This window comes from Gorilla gorilla, chromosome 20, assembly GCF_029281585.2.
Source record: "Gorilla gorilla gorilla isolate KB3781 chromosome 20, NHGRI_mGorGor1-v2.1_pri, whole genome shotgun sequence".
NCBI lineage: Eukaryota > Metazoa > Chordata > Mammalia > Primates > Hominidae > Gorilla > Gorilla gorilla.
Window position 1 is genome coordinate 38,987,573 of NC_073244.2, and position 17,542 is coordinate 39,005,114.

General features: G+C 42.9%; 1 long non-coding RNA gene across 1 annotated transcript; it reads left to right on the forward strand.

Annotated features, from left to right (window-relative positions):
* The first annotated feature begins 5,679 nt into the window (after window positions 1-5,679).
* LOC129528725 (uncharacterized) lies at window positions 5,680-12,544 on the forward strand. Its single transcript, XR_008674014.1, has 5 exons — window positions 5,680-5,769; window positions 6,517-6,596; window positions 8,572-8,663; window positions 11,075-11,156; window positions 11,632-12,544. It is a non-coding gene; the product is annotated as an uncharacterized lncRNA (long non-coding RNA).
* The last annotated feature ends 4,998 nt before the right edge of the window (window positions 12,545-17,542 follow it).

Sequence of the window (17,542 nt, forward strand, 5' to 3'; positions counted from 1 at the left end):
CCATGGCATCCATTCCTTGTAATGCTAACTTTCTCAAGCGCCTAGAGTCAAGTTTTTTCTAGGCTGTATGAAATTTTACACAGGTCCTAAGATTGTACACATTGTCTTTTATTTGTCTGACTAATAGGTTGCCTGGTAATGAGGACTTATTGGCCCAACAAGCTGCCAGTGAACCAGAATGCTTTAAACACAAGGCCATGGCAGAAGCCCACCCCAGCTCAGAGAGGAGCTTCTACTTAGCCCCCGGAGCTTCATGATGTTTTCTTCCTCTTAATGGCAAAGGTACAAATCTACACTCTGCTGTTGCTCCCAAGAAACACAAGTTCCTTAATGAACTTTTATATTTTCACTTTTTCTCTACCTTCTCTCCATTCTTAGAGCTAAAATGAGAAAAGAAAAAGCTTTTATCGTCAAAGGCAGTTGAAAACTTAAATTAAGACAATAATTTAAATTTTCTTCACTATTTTTATTTTTATTTTTATTTTTTTTAGATGGAGTCTCACTCTGTCACCGAGGCTGGAGTGCAATGGCGTGATCTCAGCTCAATGCAAACTCCGCCTCCCAGGTTCAAGCAATTCTCCCACCACAGCCTCCCAAGTAGCTGGGATTACAGGCACTCACCATCATGACCAGCTAATTTTTTATTTTTGTAGAGACGGGGTTTCACCATGTTGGCCAAGCTGGTCTTGAACTCCTGACCTCAGGTGATCTGCCTGCTTTGGCTTCCCAAAGTGCTGGGATTACAGGCATGAGCCACCGCACCCGGCCTGCAGCTTTTAATACTATCACGACTAATCAGTCACCTGACACATAGCACTTCACAACACTTTTAAATTTGTCATCTCATTTGATCCCTTAGATCATTTGATCCCAAGTGATGATTCTTCCCATTTTTCAACTGAAGAGACTGAGGAATTGAGAGTTTCAGCGACTTTCTAAAGGTCACCCCAGCAAGCAATGCAGCAGGAGGCCTTTCAAGGCCAGCGCCCTTTGGGCTAGCCTCACTGTCTCTTCTGGGAAGAGGGTGAACACTCTAGAAAGAGTCTCCACATCAGCATAGACATGTGCCCACAACTCAGGAGCTTACAGGGATCAGCAGGTGCCAATTCAAGAAGACAACACAGAGCAGAGAGCATGGAGGTGAACCAGGGAGTGCATGCCTCGCCTAAAGTACCAATCATCCTTAGGAGTCACCAGATGTACATCTGGTCACTCAGATGCCTAATGTGACACCTGACACATTAAAGAAAAAAGAAAAAAGAGCAAGGCAAGCAGCAGTAGAAAAAGAAAAAAAAAAAAAGAAAATCTCTGAGTCACAAGAAAGTGGCTGGAATTCTAGTTTACAAATCAGGATCGTCAATGTAAGTCTGAGGCCAGCCCTCCTCCCCCCACCTCAAGACTGCACCTCTCCATCACAGACACTGACCCCTAGCTGGTTCCAAATAACTCAATTGCCTGGAGGAAGATACAGTGTAAAGTGCAGAGTTACAACTGTATGTTCATTTTTTTTCTTCTCTGTACAGCTCATCAAACCTACAGGCCCAGGCCTTATGAATGCCTTCTCTCAGGCCCAGCAGCCTGCCAGGGAGGGCTTCAAAGGGCTTCACCATCAAACTCACTGCTCATAAAATGAGAAAATCTTGTTATTTTAAAGGCTTGTGCATCTACCATGACATGCTTAGGCAAAGCAGACACCAAGAAGCACCCCATGTGCTGAAACTCTAGTGACCGCATAGGGACTATTTCAATTCTTAGTTTCTATTTGTTTAGAGGCTGCAGGGAACTGGCCTTGGTGTGAGTTCTAGAAAAGTAAAAAGAGGTTCTAATTGTATCTCATATTGCAGCTTTTATTTCAATCTCAGAAGCTTTCTTAAAGCTCAGAAAGCTTTTAAAAAGTGTAAGAATGGTGAGAGGTAATTTCGATATTTTTGCTCTTTATTTAGTCTATTGAAGCAGGACTCTCCAACTTAGATGCCTATAGAAATGTAATGTGAGTAGATGAAGTGGTCTTGGGATATTCTCTCAACAGATACTTGTGAAAGTAAAGTCTATTTCCACATGTCCATTAAGCTAAGAAAGGCATGGTTTCATTCTAATTTTCCTGAAACATGTGTTTCTCACAATCTTTCCTTCACTTCTGATAGAAACAAGAGTGTTAGTTTGGGTTTCCTAAACACAAAAATCTGAGACAAGGGTTTGGTAACAAGTCATTTCTCTGAGAAGTGATCCTCTGGTGGGGAGAAGTCAGACAGGACAAGAGGGCAAGGGAGGCAATGAAGAGCGTGCTCCCAAGCACGGTAGGCAGTCAGGCTCCACCTGCTCTCTGGAAGCCGGGGGTTCTATGGGAGAAAGAATGGAGCTTGCTGCAGTTACTTTACCTGGGGGCAAGGCAGTGAGGACTCTTATTTTTACCCACTAACTTCTGTCTGTCATTGTTTGTTGGCTGCTCTGGGTAGCATTAACTTCCCAGCACTTCTGGCCTGCCCCGGTGTGGCCATGGCCATTAACAAGCTGCCTTGGGCACGAAAGGGGAGCATGGAGCAAACACGTAGGGCACCAAGAGCATCTGCTACAGGGTCAGTGAAGAGTCAATTATCCTATCTCTCTTCTATCAAACCCAAAGCACAGGAACAATGGTTAATGAGCATCTGATGCTCCATTTTCATGTCAGGGATCAACAGGGAGTGGTGTAGGCTGGGACAACCTGGTGAGTGTCTAAACTGTCGAGAAGGGCAGTGACAGGTGAGCTCCAGCTGACAGTTTCCATGCAGGAGTGCAGGCGAGCTTTCCCAGGTCTTCTCTTTCTCCAGAAAGCTAGGAATCTGGCTCCTTATGCAACATTTGTAACTTATAAATGTTAGCAACTAACAAAAACCGTGTTAACATCTGCAGGGATATGCATCTCAGGGCTGAATTTTCCGGTGTGTGGCCAGTTTCTATCTTCTGATATAAAGTTTTGTTTTAGTACCTACTCTATGCCCAGCATTTTCTTGGGTGATATGATGAACTTAGACCTGTTTCAGGTCACTTACAGATGTCCTAGTGGGTGGCAAAGATAGTTGCAGGATGACTTAGAACATGGCACGCATCCATGCAACAGACAGAAAAAAAAGGCTGCTAAGATTGAAGAGGCACAAGATTTTAAAGAAAAACAAAACACAACTAAGCCTTTTGTTGTTGAACTTAAAGACATCCATCAATACTGCTTGACATTAAATGCTATTGTTGAACATATATGGGAGCTTGCCATGTGTGGGGTACAGTACCAACAAATTCAAAACCAAGTCAAAGACCAGAGCATCAGGCAGAAGAAAGAAGGTTTAGCTCACATGGCAGGGGATAGAATACCTAAAAATATGGAGTTAAAATTGTGACGCAGGTGAAGGTTTTTTTTGACACTTTCACATCTCATAAGTTCTTTTCTGAAGCCATGCTCGTGTCAGGAATTTTGTAACTTCATGTCCCACTCCCTGCTAATCTCAGAACTCCCTTGACCAACATGTGGTCCCTAAGCCTCTCCCATGTGGTGTGTGTGCAGGGTCCTCAGATCCAGGAAGGGGCTGAAAGAGTCAGACATTTTCTCCAAAGGAATTACATGCACCTCCAGGGATGCACAGGACCATCCACTGGGCACAGGACAAAAACGTTGAACAAGAAAAGCGTGTTAATACATGATTGTCTCTGGATCTCGCTCTCAGATATTTTATCAGATGAACACATGTCCCATGTGGTTCATGAGGTCCCTTGAGAGAGAGAGGAGTTTCATCAATCAGAAGCAAGTGTGGTTTTTGCAGGTTTCTTGGCTTGGTTAGTGGACTTATGGATGGTGACATCTTGTTTTAACCAAACCAACATTCACCAATGGACAGGAGGCTTATGAAGATTCCTACAGAGAAAGCTGCAGACTGGAGATAATATTGTTTCTGAGCTGAACTGAGGTTTGCACAGTAAAGCCAAACATCCACACTGAGGCTTTGCAGCGGGAGAAAGGAGGTCATTTATTTGCAGGGCACCAAACAAAAAAAAAATCAGGCAGCTCACGCTTAACACCTGGCCTCCCCAATGGCTCACAAGCATGGGTTTTTTAAGGCATAAGCTGAGTGGAACTTGAAATGACTTCTCAGAAACAGGACTTTAAATGGGTTTTTAAATTTCAGGAAAGCAGAAGTTGTAGGCAAAAATTATAAATAAATACTGGAGTTAATACATTTATTTGGACTGAAAGATATCTTGAAGTGAGGGTTTACAGGTCTTACGTAGATTCAAAGATTTTCTTATCTGCAATTGGTTAAGGAAGAGAAGCTTTGTTTAAAATGTTGAGGTCAGGGAAAAAAATGTTAAGTCTGGCCCATGGCCATAACTTACTCCAGGAAGAAATTTAGAAGAAAGAAAGGCGGCCAGAGCTCAGTCCTCAGTTTTCCTCTCTCCAAGGTCTAATCCCCGTGGATCTATTTGGTGGGCATCCTCAGTAGGGAGTAGAGTTTTTGAAACACAACTCAGGATCATATAAGATGTTGTCTTTAGTTTCTATAGAAACCAAACATCTCCTGACTCTAACTTCCTTGGCTATTGTTTTAAGCTCCTATTTATTACCTTCTTGCTTATCAAGTTGTTTATTTACTTCTCGTGGATCACTGGGAGCCTTGAATTTTCCTTGAAGGAACATAGGATTTTTATTTATTCCCATGCTTGGGGTGGTGGGGCTGGCAGGCTCCTCAGAAAGTGTTCCTGCTTCATCTCTTTACTGATGATATGAGCACAATGGAGCAACAGCAAAACGGGGTGCTAGAACTCCATCTCCCAGTCTGAGCTCCTTTTTAGCCACATTATTAGGTTAAAAACCATGATTATCTTATTAGATAACTGGTCCAAAAAGGTCAGCAAAAATGAACAAAACACTCAAGTGATTTTGTATCTGTTGTCATTAATAATGATAGGCCCTAAGTACCAATTGTGCCTTTAAAAATTAGATAAAGATAGTAGTAGTACATATTTATAATTTACAAATAAATAAATATTGATCTACTGGGAGGACAGGCTGAAAAGTCTTTACTAATGGAGTGCGTGAAGAAAACTGAACTAGATGGATAAATTAGTTGGAACAAATAAATGAGGAAGGAAAATAAAGTACTATATAAGGGAAAACTTCTATATCAAGGTTATTTCATCATGAGATTCAAACAACAGAATTAATTACACATATTTAACACATCATCCAAAATAGGAAACAAAGGAAAACTTGGACTTGAAATTACCGATCCTCCCCTTATCAGCAGGAAATAAACAAACAAATAAAACCAGAATCGTATCTGAGCTTTGACACCAGTCTACAGAAGGTATCATAAAGAAATCGCCGTTCTAGTTCCTGAGCCTCGTCCTGACCAAGGCAGATTGGAGAGTTGGGGCAAAAGCAGAGAAACCATCCAATGAGGCACTAATTTTCCACAATGTTTTCCCCAAGTCAGTCACTGACTTTTCAAAACACCGATTGAAGGCAAAGAGGCACTTTTGCTGTAGAACTGGGTCACGCTGCACTGAAATTCTTCTTTGCACCAGGCTCTGGCTGCCTCTCTTGTCCTGCTGATTGGCTTTTTAATAGGCTCTGTGAGGCTGGTTAACTTTTCAGTTTGAGTCATGCACACAAGTTCATCTGGGTGTTGACAGCCGCATTCCTGTGCCCGGCTTCATAGCAGTTCGGAGCTGCACTGTAGAGCGTTCTCCACTGAGCTGAGCGGAACTTGAAATGACTTCTCAGAAACAGGACTTCAGGTTTCTTTAACCTATTTGCTACTCTTTCTCAGCTTAACTAACAAATATCTTCCTGTTCCTCTACGTGTGAACTTTTTTGTTGTTGTTGTTGAAATGTATCCAGTAAATCGGAAAAGGCCAAAATAATCTTCAGGAAAAATTATCTGATTTCAGAAAATTGCAACTATCATAAGTGTGTGTGTGTGTGTGTGTGTGTGTGTGTGTGTGTGTGTGTGTGTGCATGAAAATCTCCATCTCCTCATTCTCAAACAAAAAAGTCAGGGTCAATTATGTGTCAATAAAGCATTTTAAAAAAATTTCATGACTTCCTAAGAGCACAGTTTCAAATAGGACATTTCCCCAGAGTGACCCAAAAGCGAACAGAGGAGGAGCCAGCTCAGCTGACCTGACCAGGTCCCATTGGTCTCCTCTCCCATCTTTTAATGGATCCACTTGACCGGAACCTACTGAGAGGACGCTCTGATGGCTAGAGGCTCACGAAGGCTTGTGCCATCACTGTGATTCTCCAATTCTCTAAAAGTCTGTTTTCAGGAACGTCTAGGTGTTTGACACAGTTAAGTGTTTGCTAAAATGCAATCGTTTCAGATCAGCTGAATAGAAATTAGCAGGTGGTGCCCACATTTTATAATATGATTTTTGAAGAAGTATAACTATTTGCTTTCTTCTATTTAGTTTTTTAAAAACCAACTTCCTTACGAGAAGCAGGTTTCAAAAGATATTCCACACTAAAGTTACTCATTTCTCTAGGATGCCTCCCTCTTCCTGCCACCTTTGAGCTTCTCAGTGCTGTGACTGTGTTCTGCTCCTCTTTGTACCCATCTTCCCTGGTAAGTAACAGTTGCCTGAGAAGTGTGCAGTGATTGAAGAAGAAGTAAGTGGGTGGGTGGCTGATTTCCATTTTAACCTATCTCATTAAGAGCTGCATAGTGGGAGAGAGAACAAAGCCTTTGAAGTCAGTCTGAGCCTGGGCTCTGATGCTCACTAACTGCATAACCTCTGGCTGATAACCTCGAGCCCTACCTCATAGGGCCGTTGTGAGGAGTAAATATAAGCATGCTTGTAATAGCTTTCCCTGAGTCTGCTCAGCTCCCTGGCTACCTCCTGGTCTCCCACGTGAACCCACTGTTTATGGAGGTGACTGCAGGTCTGATCACCTAAACTAATGAAAGGGGTGATGGGGCAGATCCTAGGGAGCCACCACAGGGCACAGAGGTGTCTGAAGAGAAGACAGTAATGCTCCTCTCTGCTTACCTTTTTTAAAGTTTCTGTCAAATGGGCCTGTTTGCGGGTGGATGCAGTACCTGCCCAAGCCCCTGCCCAGTCCTGTGCTAGGCACTGGGTGCACAGAGTAGTCCCACCCATGGGTGGTTCATGTTCGGCCAGCACAGCAAGCCACCATCTGGCAGTGAACACACCGGTGATGTCCCCTTGCTGGAACTAATCATGGCACCCAGAGAGACACAAAGCCTGGCTCATTGAACTGAAAGGAGAAGAGTAGCTCCCTCTCACACATCACGTGCTTTTACGAGAAGACAGGCATGCCTGCCACGTGCCCCGTCCAGCTCCAGGGGCCCAGCTGTGTTGTGCAAAGGAAGGCTTTAGACGGAGGCTGACGAGCTGCGAGCTGGCTTTAGATGGAGGCTGACGAGCTGGCTTCAGAAGGAGCCCCCTGGGCAGGAAGCGGCCCTGCCTCTGATCTTGAATTTGACCAACTGTGAACCAGAATGGAGAAAGGGGGATGTTCACCAATTAGCTGAAAGTAAAACTCAACTCAAACTTCAGGAGCCCAAAGTGGCGATACCTTGAGCCATCCCCTGGCATTCTTCCCATGGGTATGAACAGTGCTGTGAGGGTGGGCAGCCACTCTTGAGGGGCTCTGAGTGCCCTGGAAGAAAAGAAGAAGGAAATTCAAGAGCTGTGAGTGCAGTCAGAAACTCCAGTGAGTTCCAAAAACACAGGAAGTTGAGATTCAATGTAAAACAGAAGAGGACAAAGAACATCTGAATCTTTCACTCCACTGTATCAGTAAGTCCACATTTAGATCACGCTTCCTGAGAGGAGGGCTATGCCTTATATATCTTTTCTTATTTCCCCATCGAATAATTCCCAGGGCCTGGCTGAGTGGTAGTGACTGCAGTGACAGTAACAGCCATTGCTTACTGTGTACAGCTGTATGTGAGTGCTTTCTAGACATCACCTCATTCAATCTTCTCCATAATCTAGAAGTAGGTACTATTTATCCCTACTCTGTAGATGCAGAAAGGCAGTCTCAGAATGGCAGAGTGAATGGGCCAGGGGTGGGGGCTCACACCTATAATCCTAGCACTTTGGGAGGCCGAGGCAGGTGGATCACCAGAGGACAGGAATTCGAGACCAGCCCGTCCAACACGGTGAAATCCCGTCTCTACTAAAAATACAAAAAAAAAAAAAAAATTAGCTGGGTGTGGTGGTGGGCACCTATAATCCCAGCTACTTGGGAGGCTGAGGGAGGAGAATTGCTTGAACCCGGGAGGCAGAGGTTGCAGTGAGCTGAGATCATACCACTGCACTCCAGCCTAGGCAACAGAGTGAGACTCTGTCTCAAAAGGAAAAAAAAAAAAAAAAAACGAATAGCAGAGTGAATGGCTCAAGATTACACAGCCAGGAAGAAGCAGAGCCAGCTTCTTCCCAGCGTAGCTCTAGTGACTTAGTCTCTGCCCTCACTCACCATTCTGCCACCTTTGACATAACTAACCACCTACCATCTCTGACATGACCTCCCCTTCTCTGTGCAGCCTTAAATGATGTCTGCTTCATTTCCAGCGGGTGTGGCCTCCAGAAAAGGATATTGGAAAGAACGTGGAACTCTCAACAACGAAAGCAATGAAGCTGCCTTGCTTAAGGAGGAAAGGATGGTGATGACCAAGTTTCCAACCTTGCTGGGTGGGACAAGGGCAGAGAGGAGCACCCAGGACCCTTCACTCATGTGACCAGCCTGAGGCAGAGCAAATGGGGCTGCTTAAGGGCACAGCTCTTCTCCCTACCGAGGCAAACTCACTGTGGAAGGGGCTGTTTCCAAGCACCTATAATGTTGAAACAGCAAAGTTATAACCGGTCAGAAATTGCACCTTTCTAAAAAGAAATTATGACAATTAGCCCAGATAAAAACATTATTTCCTTCAACATAGTCTTCAAATTCAAAACCACTATACTATAATAATTTTTCATTTTCATGGGTGCAGTAATTATTGCACTAGAGATAATGGGGCCCATACTAGAAAGCAGAAACAATTGCCCTGGTTTAAGAGCTTATTAATGAACAATACAGCCATAGGCAATTAAGGCACAGGAAGGAAACATGGCTGCTGGTGACTGGTGGGTTGGTCGCTAGATTTAATTTTTGTTATTGGGTCAGTAAAGGCAGGAAGAAAATACTTCTCAAGTGGGAGGGAAGGAAATTACAAATTTGATGAAAATAAATCACCTTTTCAGCTTTTGAGTCTTTCCAATTGAGGCTTGGTTAATGCAGGTGACAGCCCTTTCTGCCTGTGACTTGGCACAGGGTTATTGGGAGCCATTTGTAACACTCCCATTCTGTCTGTAAAAAGACATTTTAATTGAAAAATCATTTGCCCATGAAATTATTATCATCAATTTACAGTCCACCAAAGGGCTGCATTATGACCATAAAACAATTTGTAGTGGATTCATTTTACTCACTAAATCACTTTACATTATACTGTGAACAGAATGATTAAAGCAAGTTAGCATTTTGTTGGCAAAGTAATTACATTATTATGCATTTCACCCACAGAGATACTTCTACTACTGGGTCCATTTGTCTTGTTGACAGAATATCTATATGCATTGGACAGAATGCATTTTCTTTAGTTGATGCAATTAATTTTATTCACCAGACACTTTTAAACCTAAGCTAAAATGTTTTTGTCACAGAAATAGATTTGATTGGGGAACAAAATTAATCTTGCCTACATGATTTGTGCTCAGAAAGTTTCTTCCAATAACTGTGCAAATTTGCAAACAAGTAAACAGGGAGAAAATAACAAGCAAGAGCAAAACAAAAACCTCAAAAAGCAATTTTCCTCCTGGGTCTGTTTTTTAAAGTCTTCTATGTACCCAGGCAGGATAAAAATCCAAAGACACCTTGAACAGGTGGAGCAGGAGATGGTGGTGAAAAGAGAGGGGCTTCTCCACCCTGAACAATTTGGCTGGGAAAATAGTGAGCACAGATTAATCTTTTAAAAGGACTCCACACAATTGCTTGAGAAGCGCCTCAGCTAGTGTCTTTTTGTCACCAACTTTTTATCCTAGCGGTAGAAATGACTTTGGACTTTCCTGGGGCCGGTGCCAGTCTCTGAGTGTAGTCAGGCTTGTGAGGCAGAAGTGAAGATCTCAGCCACCCCAACTGTGTCCCATACAAGATGCCTAAATGGGTTGTCTAAAACCAAACATCAGAAGCAGAAAATGGCTTGTCTTGCACAGTGGGCATTGGGCCCACCTGTTTGCCGCTGGAAGTCCCAGGCTTCGAACTGCAGTCCCCTCCTTGCAAGAGGGCCAGGACCTCAGTCACCACCAGAGGGCAGGAAACCACATCTCACTCTCCCTGAAGCCCCGGCAGCACAGGATTTGGCATGTGCAGGTCATTCTGGAAAGACTTCCAGATTCATTCCCTCATTCTTCAACTCCTATTTTCTGAGCACCTACTCTGTGTCCTAAAAAGTTCAGCAGTGAGTGGAACCCTGCTCTGAGCAGGCTGACCACCTGCTGGAGAAGTCAGACAGGTGAAGAGGAAATTAAGACACAGACAGTATGGGGAGGAGCTTCCTTATGGAGTGGGAACAGTTCTGTATCTTGATTGTGGTGGTGTCTATACAAATCTCCATACAGGTGACAAAATTTCCTAGAACTGTGCACAAAAACATGCACACACACAAAAAATGAGTCCGTGTAAAAACTGGTGAAATCTGAGTAGACCAGGTCAATTGTTTGAGTCCAGGAGTTTGAGGCAGCAATGAGTTGTGATTGTGCAACTGCACTCCAGTCTGGGCCACAGAGCAAGACCCTGTCTCTAAAATTAAAAACAAATTCCAAAGTGTAAACAAAAACTGAACAAATCAGCAACTTATTTGTCCATCGTAGTCTAGTAGTTAAGCACATTGTGCCAATGCCAAGTTCCTGATTTTCATAATGCACTACAGTTAAATAAAATATTGCCATAGGTGGAGGCTGGGAGATGGGTATAACTCTCTGCACTTGTTTTGCAACTGCTCTGATCTATAACTATTTCCTAATAAATGGTTTAAAGAAACACTGATGTGCAAAGCACTGATGGAAAACGCAGGAGGCTGCAGAAGTCCAAAGAAACGCTGGATTCTTGGGGGCAGCAGGTAAGGTTTCCTGCAAAAACTCATATCTTCCCAAAGGCAACCCAGTTAAGTGCCCAGAGGGGTCAGCAGGAGGGGAAAAGTGAAGCTGGGAGTGACAGGCAGCAGGAATGGAGGTAACTGTAGCACAGACCCAGTCCCAAAACATTCAGATTCAAATTGTATTTAAATGCTGGAGAGTTTTGGCTAAGCTGAAATTTAAAAGAGATTTAGGACCCCTAAAGGGGAAGATTGGCTGAGAGGAAAAATAATCCTTCAGGTCTGAGGAGTGTTGGAAGGACACGCTGGAGGCCCCTCCTTTGTAGTCACGTGGCTATCAGGCACCTGCAAGCTGAAACGTGTGGGCTGGAGGGGCTGCGGCAGTGACATGTCTCCCCAGACCTGGCTGCCATTCCTGGTTCACTGGCTACACCCAGCTCCATGGCACCCATGTCTCTGCACATTTTCCCCACAGAACACATGTATCTTATTCTCCCAGGATTCTGCCGGGTAGCTCTGGGCTTCATCAAGACAACTGCCGCCTGCTGCCGCACATCAAGACAACTGCCACCTGCTGCCACACGCTCCCGCACATCACAATGGTGAAATATGGGGCCCACAGGCAAGGTGGAGGGATGAGTAGTTTGGCTGGAGAGGCTTTATTCCATCAAGCCCCTACTCTTATCCATCCATCTAAATCATACAACTCAGGTTATCAACACTCCATGAAACAACCACTCCAAACTTCCTGCTCCAGGAGTTTTTATTATGAAGACCATCCAAGCCTAAGCAACAAGCAAAACCCTGTTTCTACAAAAAAAAAAGAAAAGAAATTGAAAAATTGTTCTGGCATGATGGCACGTGCCTACAGTCATGACTACTTGGGAGACTGAGATAGGAGAATTGCTTGAGCTCAGTAGTTCAAGGCTGCAATGACTTGTGATTGTGGAACTGCACTTCCGTCTGGGCAACAGAGAAAAACACTGTCTCTAAAAATAATAAATAAATAAATAAATAAAAGTCCAAGTGTAAACAAAAACTGAAGAAATCAGCAACTTATTTGTACATTGTAAAAACATCACAGCTGAGCACTTATAAGGTCCACTGGGAAAGAGACACAGGGTCTGCAGCCCCAGATACAATAAGAAAAGTGACTGCTGTCTGACACTGAGCTTTATACAGATTCCCGTGGAGTGCACACAGCAACCCTGTGGAGGCTGATGCTGTATCATCATCATGCACATTTTACAGATCCGTGCATACACAAAAAGGTTAGATAACTTGCCCAAGGGTGTGCAGTCAGTATGTGCTGGGACCACGATCCAAATGCAGGCTGTTCCGTTTTCTCTTCCACTCAAGCACCAGCTCCTCCACTGTTTCCATGAGCATCTCCACTCACCTTGCACAAGACTGACGCCTTTCCAGCTCCCCAGACTGGAGCTAAGGAAGCTTGGAGTAGCTGAGGACCATTCCCTGCAACACCTCCAGACACACCTCCTGACCTTTATGATACACCTGAAAGACAGATGCATCCCCTGAAATCCCTTGGACCAAGGGCAAGATCCTTCAGTAGCCCTTGGTCTTTCTTGAGATACAGGGAAGCTTTGTAAGATTCCCATTAATGAAATATTTAGGTGATACTTCTCTCACTTCAGAAAACAAATGAGAAAAGGAGTTTTGCTTACAGTACATTAAGTTACTTTAAATTACTGGAAGCCATTTGTAGATAACTTCCTGGAAAATTTGAATATGGATAAGGATATGTTACTCATCAGCCTGACACTTTCATAAAATACCCTCCAAATAGAACAGCAGCAAGGAAAGGAGCATATGTTTTCATCTCCAATATGGGCATTCTATGAAAAGTAAGCACTGTATCATTACTGATCCCTGAAAAACTCGGTCATAATGAGTCTTGAACTTAGAAAGTCAAAAATTAGGTTCTAAAAAAAAGTAGGCTCCTCTCACCCTATCTCTATCACTGAAAATTAAAAAGATAAATTTCAAAAGCCAAAACACATGACCCAAACTCTTGAGCATTCTGAGTCTAATTAGATGTGCTGTTGTCTTGATCTTTGTGGAAATAAAAGCAGCCATCACAGAAAGAATTGAACGGTTATATTATTTGTGAAAGTAGATTTATACAAAGTTAGTGATTAAGGCTTTGTGACATCAAGTCATCTGGTCAATGCATTCAAAGGCCCAGTCAATCACCCACACGTTGGACAGATGAGACAACAATGGCAAAGACTTTCTTCAAAAGTCACCGCTAGAGGGGGCTCTAGAGACATCCGCCCTGGCTACCCATCAGCATCATCTGGGGTGCATGTTAAAAACAAGATGCCTGAGAGCCATCCTCCAAAATTCTGGTTCAGTCACCTTAGGGCATAACCAAGGAACTGGCATTTTCATGAAGCACCCAACTCGTGCATGTGCAGACATCCCTGAGCCTGCGAACTACTCTCCTATATAGCTAGTCAGTCCACAAAGAGGAAGCTACACTGGAACACCCGCCATAGAGCTGTTTGCCCAAGTCCTATCTTATCCGGGGACAGACTCCTTGATGGCTAACCCTGTCCTAACACACCCTGTCCACTCCATCTATTTTAAATTATTACTGTTTTTGAGTCTATCATTATTAAAGGATTTAAGTTTTTATGTTATTTTAGTACTTTGCATTTGAATGATCTTTTCTACAGCCTCTTATCTTTAAAAAGAGATAAAAATACTGCCTATGTTGTAATCTGTAAATAAGAATGAGTGAGGTAGCCCAGGTGGAGTTTTGCACAGGCTTGGGACATAATGTGTGTTTAATAAATGTTGGCTATTACGGTGTCATTCTTGCCTGTGACCCATCATGTATAAGGAGGAATGAATTGTCATCATTGCAGTGGAATACATTTTGGCTGCCTAGGTTAGATAAATTGTTTAACTGTGTGCAATGTCCAGAGATGATAATTTCTGCTATATGGAGGGCTGCTGGGAACCAGAGGGTATGATTGATTCGAACTTTATTTCAGAGACTTTGGTTCCAAGTTCCAATCCTCAACCCTCCTGGCCACCCACAAAGAGTCAAGAAAATATCCAAGCATATTTCCAACATTTATTGGAAACATTTATTTTAAATATATTTATAATAGCCAAAAATTGGAAACAATCCAAATGTTCATCAGCAAGAGAATAAATTTCGTATATTTATACAATGGAATATGACACAGAAATTAAAAATAATAAACTGCTAATAATAACATGGATAAATCACACGGACATTGTTCTCACAGCTGAACACAGTAAGCCAGGTTCAAAAGACTACATAATGTATGAGGGTATAATTCAGGACAGTGGCTACTTCTGGGAGATGTTAACTGGAAAGAGGCAAAAGGAACTCTTCTGGGGAGCTGGAAATGCTTTATGTCTTGTCTGGTTGATGATTTTAGACGTAAAAAGTAATTGAGCTGTACATTTAAAATTAGTGCACTTTACAAAGTTTACTGCATGCATTATACCTTAATTAAAAATTTTTTAAAGCATAAGATGCATCTTAATGCTAGTTTCAAGTGAGATTTCACACCCTTTTAAACTCATCTGTGTGTGAACACAGCTTCTCTTTTACTTGGGGGTGGCCCCAAGTGGATGGTGGGAACAATGCAGAATGAGAAAACTTTTTCTCGTCTTGTCCCTCAATTTCTTATTCTCTCTTCTCTCAGTATTTCTAGCTTCTTTTAAAGCACCAAATGATTATTCTGTGATCGTTAATCAGATCGCCCCACTGCATGATTTATCTGACAAAACAGTTATTTCTAAACACCTAAACTCAATCTATCCCTTTCCGATGCTGGCCCATTACTCCTCCTCTCCGCAACACTGTCCTGCATACAAGATAAATCGCTCTCAGCTCAGGGCTGAATGCAGTTTCCATCTAGAAGCCAATTAGGGAATTGCATTTGTTTAGTCCCCCAGCAACCCAGATCGATGGCAGACCCTTTGATGACTTGTGAAATAACCCAAGTAATGGGCTTGACAACGTTGCCTCAGGAAAGATTTTCAGCTGAAGTTGAGAGAAGCAGTAAAAGTCTCCTTTTATTCACCACCAAGCTCTATCCCTCTTGACTTTATTCAAACCTTGCTTCATCTTAGGCTTTTCTGGAAGAGATATTCTGGGTTTCACTCTTATAATCTGCCGGCTAAAACAGAGGGAAGGCCCACCTGATTAGCTCCCTCTATAATGGATTTCATTAATTCGCTCACTTAATCGTTCACTAAAAAATCACCTATAGCGCACCCGTTATGCTCAGCAGACAGCAGAAAACAAAACCGAGTCTCTGACCTCATGGAACATATGTTCTAGCTGGAGAGACATAAAATAAATGAGGTAATTTTACAGAATAACAAATTACATGAGTAAATAAAATGAGAAAGTATGAACAAGAATGCCCAGGAAAGTAGAGACACTTTATATAGGACTGCCAGAGAAGCCCTCTTTGAGGATGCAACTCTTGCGCAGAGACCTGAATGATGAGACACAGTCAGTTATGCACATGCTGGGAAAATCATCCCAAACAAAAGAATAATCACTTTCAGGGGTCCAAACACTCTGTGTGAGTTCTAGAAACAGAGGGAAGGGGAAACCATAAAGCAAACCCTAACTTTGTCCTACCGCCTGGTCTCTCTACAGGGACTGCCTCCTCCTTTGCTATTCAGCAGGGGCCCTTCCTAGTGCCATGGCACTGGCTCTTTCTGAAAAAGTGCCAACGAAAATATCGGCAACCACCATGATTCATTTTCCAAAGTACTGTTGGGGTAACCCAACTCCCTTGTTCCAACTGAGGCTGAACTGAGATTCCTGAAGCTCTGGGGGACCAACAGCAAGACTCCAATTAGGCCTGACCATGTTCAACATAAAAAGAGCTGTCCCTGGGAAGGAGGTGCTGATGGAGACAAGCTCCAAGGCTGCAGCAAAGACAGCAGTGCAGATCGATAAACACAGCACAAATTAGGATTTCATTTTCAATTCTTTTGTCAAGACTAATTGCATGCTCACTTTGAGTAAGATGCCCTTTCTGTTCAGAAGCATTACTGTCCAGGAGAAGGTAACAAGCTGGGGCTTCGAATTGGCATTTCACATAATAAGGATTTCGCAGTTCAAACAATCACTAGATATTTTATTCTGGAAATCGAAGCTGTTAGTCAACTAAAAGTCCTCATCCTGAGCTGTGAACATGGGCAGACATTAAGCAAGCATTTGGTGACATCACTCATTCCATTTCTGTCTTTTCTTCCCAGTTCTCAGGCACCACAGATGATAACAGCCACTGGATCCCTCAAGCACATGGAAATTCCCAGAACTTCACAGATGCTCACAGATGCATCCCGTGATCTTGATCTTTGAGTAATGGGATGAGCAGGTACAAAGGAGACAGAAGGGCCAGGCTGGATGCTTAGAGAATTCCAGGAAGAGAAAGAGGCACTAGAAGTCATGGCAGACAGCATAGAGCAGTGGGTAAGTGTACAGACCTGAGGACCAGATTCGATTTCCACCCCTCAAGAGCCACTTGGCCTTACTTAAGTCACATTGTATCTCTAAGTCAGCTTCCTGATCTGTGAATAAGCCAGACACAGAAGGAAAAATACTGCTTGTTCTCACTTATATTATGGAATTTCAAGAAGTCAAACTCACAGAAACGAAGAGCAGACAGTGGTTGCCAGGGACTGAAGGGTGGGGAAAATAGGGAGAAGTTGGTCAAATGGCATAAACCATCAGCTATGATAATAATGGTGACTATAGTTAATAATATTGCATGGTCTATTTGAGATTTAAGAGAGATCTTAACTGTCTCTCCACAAAAAAAGTAACTAAATGGTTTACTTCACTTAGCAGTCTTTTTGGGGTTCATCCGTGTTATCACACGTGGCAGGATTTCCTTCTTGTGTGGCTGAATAATATTCTATCGTATATAAATACCACATTCCCTATATCCATTCACCCATTGCTAGACACTTAGGTTGTTGATTCCATAACGTGGCCATAGTGAATGATGCTGCAATAGCCATGGGAGTGCAGATATATCTTTGATTTTTTTCTTTTGGATGTATACCCAGAAGTCGGATTGCAGATCATATGGTAGTTCTATTTTTTAGGACCTTCCATACTGTTTTCCATAATAGCTGTACAAATGTACATTCCCATGATCAGTGCGCAAGCGTCCCCTTTTCTCCATGTGCTTGCCCCGCATCCTTCTTATCTTTTGTCTTTTTGGTAACAGCCAACTCACCAGGTGTGAGGTGATATTTCATTATGGTTTTTGATTTGCTTTTCCCTGATGGTTAATGATATTGGGTACCTTTTCTTGTACTTGTTGGCCACTTGTATGTCTTCCTTAGAAAAATGTCTGTTGAGGTCATTTGCCCAT